This window comes from Panthera onca, chromosome F2, assembly GCF_046562875.1.
Source record: "Panthera onca isolate mPanOnc1 chromosome F2, mPanOnc1 haplotype 2, whole genome shotgun sequence".
In the NCBI taxonomy this organism is placed as follows: Eukaryota; Metazoa; Chordata; class Mammalia; order Carnivora; family Felidae; genus Panthera; species Panthera onca.
This window is the reverse complement of record NC_138356.1, coordinates 60,875,730-60,881,729: the sequence shown is the minus strand read 5'-3', so window position 1 is coordinate 60,881,729 and position 6,000 is coordinate 60,875,730. Positions and strand designations below refer to the sequence as shown.

At 43.1% G+C, this 6,000-nt stretch overlaps 1 pseudogene; it reads left to right on the top strand.

Annotated features, from left to right (window-relative positions):
* The first annotated feature begins 1,543 nt into the window (after positions 1 to 1,543).
* LOC132664827 (large ribosomal subunit protein eL32 pseudogene) lies at positions 1,544 to 1,966 on the top strand (annotated as a pseudogene).
* Positions 1,967 to 6,000: the final 4,034 nt, after the last annotated feature.

Below are 6,000 nucleotides of genomic sequence, written 5' to 3'. Positions count from 1 at the left end.
GAATACAGCCGCGCGATATTAGAGCATGGTGGGTTTATGGTGTCACGTTAGGGGTGTTCTGATTTCTCTGCTCTATAAAACACCCCATATAAACTATAAAATAAAATATTTACATTTTTACATACCTAGAAGTACTGGGTGGGTAGAGTGAAGTGACTTGGTAGATTTCCAAATCCATGAGGCTTGGGGGATTCTGGTTTTGCTTCACCTGATGCAAACTGATACTCCATGGATTCTATGGAAAGCACATTTTTCTGCTTAAGTTATTCTTTTTTGGGGGGCTGGAGACCATAGTGGCTGTGGAAGAGCCTGAATAGAGGCTGCTGTGGCATTTTGAATGAATGGTCACCCAAGTTTTTGATAACTGGAGCAAGGGGATATACATATACACACACACATATATATATATATATATATATATATATATATATATATACACACATATATATATATACACACACACACATATATATGTATATATATACACACACACATACACACACATACACACATATACATATATATATATATAATTAATTTTTGTTTATATGAAAAGGAATTTTAAAGGCATGCAATCTAAAAATTTCTACTTGCAGCTGGTTAGTTTTCTGAGCCACCACAGAGACAGAGCTAACACCCTGCCAAAGTTTAATCATAAACTGATAGCTGTAACTTGCGGCAAGAAGTGTGGGGGGGAACCTGATTTAATAAGCGGACAGATAAGTCAAACACCCACAAATGGTAATTTATGGCTGCAAAGGGCAGTGTTTTAAAATCACCCTAGTGAGTTATATGTTTCTGAAAAAGTAACTATGTATCTGAAAAATTATGTTCTTTGGTAATACTTTAGACAATATTTTTTTGGCCGTGTTGCCTCACTAAGGTTATAAATAACATGGTCCCTTCTACTTTTATTTTCCTAGATTAGCTAGTTGCCACCAGCTCCAGTTTCCTGGCTGTAATAGAATTGCATTCTGTTCAGCTGCAAATGCTTCGTCACTCCTCCTCACTGTCACCTCAAGGCACGGATTTCAGCTGCCCATCGGGAGCTGAGTGCCTTTGGGGATCCTTTCTTCTGATCCAGTTGCCCTGTTGCTCTTCCATAGCTACTCCACAGGCTGCCATCTTGAAAAGAAAGCAAGATATTTCTTGCTCATTCATTCACTCAGTTATCCGTTTTTCCCAGAAGGCCTTGAAGCTGCAAGTACTTGTGGGTGTGTCCAAAGCAGGCTGCCAGCTGGGGCAGCTTGTATTGCCTTCCCAAGCTGTGCATCTAGGGGAAGCAGAATACACGGCCCCAAAGTATGCCCCTTTGGCATGTGGATTCTTTTGAGCTGAAGACAATTCAGGCCCAACAGACTCAGGAAGAGCTGTTTACCTTCCTTCCCCAGTAGTGCCTGGCACATAGTAAGTGCTGCATGACTATTTGCTGTTGTTTTTTATATTATTACTGTTAGTGCCCGCCTCATAGGTCACGTGGGAATGAATGAGATGACAAGCAAGCAAGGGCTTCCTCAGCACTCCTGCGGAGGCAGCAGCTATCCGTCACTGGGCATCATGGCTGACCTCAGACCTCTGGTGAAGCCCGAGATCGTTAGAAACAGGACCAAGAAGTTCATCTGGCACCAGTCAGACCGCTATGTCAAAATTAAGTGCAACTGGTGGAAACCCAGAGGCACTGACAATAGGGTGCAAAGAAGATTCAAGGGCCAGATCTTGATGCCCAACGTTGGTTACGGGAGCAACAAGAAAACAAAGCACATGCTGCCCAGTGGCTTCCGAAAAGTTCCTAGTCCACAAGTTCAAGGAGCTTGAAGTACTGCTGATGTGCAACAGATCTTACTGTGTAGACAGTGCTCACAGTGTCTCCTCCAGGAACCGCAAAGCCGTTGTGGAACGAGCAGCCCAGCTGGCCCTCAGAGTCACCAATCCCAATGCCAGCCTGCGCAGCAAGGAAAACGAATAGACAGCTTATGTGCACATTGTATTTGTGTTAATAAAACCATAAAACTACAAAAAAAAAAAAAAAAGCATGCAAGGAGCTTAACTGTCTTGAAGGAATTTAGATACAGGAACTGCACCAGGAGAGAGCTAATGCCAAAGTAACTTTTTACCATAAAGACTTATCTGCATGGCACCGCAAACATTTGTCTATCAAACATTTGAACTCTTCTCATCTTCCTATGAATTATCTTCCTCCCCTTTGGCAACTCAAACCTCTGCCCCTTTCTCCTGGGCTCAGGATGGCATATAAGTCTCAATTGCCTGACTGTCTTTGGGGCTCCTGCATATATGAAATTTGTTTTTCTCCTATTAATCTGTCTTATGTCAACTTAATACTAGACTAGTCAAGGAAACTAGAAGGGAAAAAGGGAAAAGTTCTCCTCTCCTACAAGCATCTACCTGGAAGAAAGGGCACCTCTGTCTAATATACACAGAGGAACTTCATCAGCTACTGAAGGGCTTGGTTAGGAGCACCAAGAGCCCATGGGAGAGGCTTTGTCTCAGGGAACATCTGTGTCTCACTGCCATTTAGCCATCAAACACCCTGGAAATGGGATTTGGGGCCTGAGGAGTTTTCTGCATTTTCTCACATTAGTTTGGCCAAGCAGGGGTTCTTAAGAACAATGATAGCAGCATCAGTGAGGACAACAGTAAACAGTGGCAGATTGTATTTTCCAAAATTGATTGCAGGCATATCTTCATTCTGCATGTTCTTCTAAAATGTGAGCTTGCTACTCCTGGTCACAAGTGGAGTCCATTTCTATACTCCCTTGAGCCCCATTAGTGCTTTGACCAGTAGAATGTGGTGGAAGTGACCCTGGCATTTCCATAGCCCTTTTCATGTCCTGGTAGCCTCCACTCTCAGAGGCCAGCTGCCATGAACACTGGGAGACTCCTCTGTGACCACCAGGTCGTGAGAAACCCATGTGGGGAGACCAGGGAGGAAGGCATCTCTGTGAAGGAGCCGTCTCAGAGAGGTAGCCCTGGTGAGCCGTCAGATGACCCCAGGCCCAGCTGTCCTTTGGGTGCATCCACACAGAAACCCCCAAACTAGATGGGCCCGAATGTGGCCAGTCAACCCACAGAAATGTGAGGGAGAAGACACTGCTATTTTAAACCACTAAGTTTTGGGGCATCTTGTTGTGTAGCAATGATACCCAAAACACCCTTCCTGCCTTCTGGCGCTTCCTTTGAAAACATAATTCCATTTTTTTTGAACTGAATACTCTTTTGCTTCTTGCAACTTCATTGCCAGGAACTAGAACCATGGAGAAAATGAAGAATATAGGATGTGATAGAAATCTCATTGTAAAGATTCCTGGTCAGCACTGTCCACATTTCTCATGAGCTGGTTTTTGGTTTGTATTTCCTCACTTCTCATTTTGCCTTGTTTCTACCTGTCCTGCTCTTTGACATAAGATACATGAAAAAGGGGGCACTTGAGTTGACTCAGTCATCGGTTAAGCATCTGACTCTGGATTTTGGTTTGGGTCATGATCTTGCAATTTTGTGGCTTAGAGCCCCACATCAGGTTCCACACTGAGAATGTGGAACTTTCTTGGGATTCTCTCTCTCTGTGTCTCTCTCTCTGCCCCTCTTCGGTGCTCTCTCTCTCAAGTAAATAAATAACCTTAAAAAAGAGAGAGAGAGAAAGATACAGGAGAATATATGAACTCCATTCATTCATGTTTTTATTTTAGTCATTGGTCATGGAGGTGACAGTTACTGAGAGCCCAGAACTCCTGGCTATGGCAGGGGGTGGGGGTGGGGGGTGGTGTCAAAGAAAAGAAAGCAGCTTCCTTGTCCCTGTGAGACTTATCACTAGTCAGGGAGACATGCATAGGAACAGTGAATGACACCATACAGTAATGCCACAGGAAATCTATCAATGAAGTACTTCAGAGAAAAGGAATTTCTACCCCCCTCTCTCAAGGCCACAAGCAAGAGAAAACTTGAGGGACTTAACTGGGCTGAGTCGGCAATGCTACACTCTGTGCCTGGGATGCCCTCTCTGAGGAAGGAGCCCTGCTTTGTGGTCATGAAGATGGTCAACGAGTGGCTGGCCACGGTTAGTTCTTTGCAATGGTGAACTGCTGACTGACTTCCACTTTGACCATTTGAAAGTACTCTCTTTCCTACTCCACCCAAACACTTCCAGGCTCAGGCTCCAGTGGCACTGAATGGTCTGACTTACTTGCTTTTCCCTGCCTTGTATTGTTCACTATTTCATATGTACACATTCGACTTCTTTAGGGAAGGTCTTCTTTTTCTCGTTTACTCCTGCTATGGGTAGGGCACTTAGAACTCAGTAAGCATTTCACAGTTGATTGGTTGGAACTGGATTGGCTGGATCACGAAAAACTTAGAAGTAAAATGTTCAGATACTGAAAGCCTTAGAGGTATTAAGTCATTTGCAGAACTCTTAGCACATGTCAAGCATGGAGCTGAGCACTTTCCAGTCCCTGACTTATTACAACTCGGTAAGGTAGGTAACATTATTCTTATGTTGTAGCTGAGGAAACTGAATCTTAGAGAGTAAGTTACCCTGGTCAAGATCATATGGTGAGTGAAGCCTGTGTTTCAGATCCACGGCACTTGAATTCTGAAGTTTATGCCTCTACCATGATGCCCCATTGTCTTACCTTTGGAGTCCAATGTGCCGGTCAAGTGGGGCTGTCCGTCAAATGGAGTGCAGTTTTTATGTGTCTGGTTTCCCAATTTCCCCATACTTTCCAATTCTAAAGCTAACATACTTGGGTTTAAATTTAGCAATCTCTCATTTCCAGCCTCTAACTTAGTTTGGATATCATATCCAAAAAGTTGGATCCAATGTGTATATATCTTGTGGAAGCAAAAAAGTGCAAACCTTGCAGCATCTGTTACTTATAATTGCTCTGCATTAAATTACCATTTTGGATTTAAATTTGAAAAAAAGTACATTTCAATACCAAGACTTTGATGTGGAAATGAACAAGGGTGGGAAGTAACTGATACCCTCCATATTTTTAATAGAGGAGATGTATAAGAAAATCCAAAGTCAAGGGAAGGTTCCCTGGTTCTTGTTCTTAGTCTTTGGAGGAGATTGCGGAATGTCATACTTGTGCTGGTGTTGAGGACCAGAACTTACAACACACATCCTGAAATCTAGACTGGTTAGCCTTGAAATGTTACCACAAGCTCTTCCCAATTCCCGTTCTGTCTACAGTGGTTGTAGGTCCTTCTCTACTACATCCAGCTCAGCTCCTGGTTGGGAGATCCACATGGAAGCCAATAGCATGCACCATCAGCGTCCTGTAATCAGCATGTCTATGCTTATAAATCCAGTGAACGTGGCAGGGGTCAGGGGAACTCATAGAAATCAATAAGAAAAAAACTAGTTGGATAGAAAGGGAATAAAAGATGCAAATAGGATATAATCATTTGCTAGGGCTGCCATAACAAACCACCACAGACCTCGTGGCTTAAACAGCAGAAATTTATTGCTCATAGTTCAGGAGGCTGGGAAGTCCAGGGTCAAGGTGCCTGCAGGGGTGGTTTAATTCTGAGGCCTCTCCTCTTGGCTTGCAGGTGGCTACATGTCTTGCTGTGTGTTCTTTCTACCTCTTCTTTGCATGAGTGCAGGGGGAGAGAGCCATCTTTCTAGTCTCTCTTATAAAGACACTAATCCTGTTGGACCAGGGCTCCACCCTTGTGACCTCATGTAACCTTAATTATTCCTTTAGAGGCCTCAGCTCAAATTCAGCCACACTCAGGATTAATGCTTCAACATATGAATTCTGGGGGGACACAAACATTCAGTCCATAACACAGGGCATTCACAGAAACAGTAATACAAATAATCAGTACACAGGCACTATTATGTTTTTAACAACATTAATGATAATTAATTTGGAGATTATTGTATCCTAAATGTTGTTCTAAGCATTTGGCATCTCTTCACTCATGATATACTTTTAAGACCTCTATGGCGATGTAGGTTCCATTATTACCTTATTT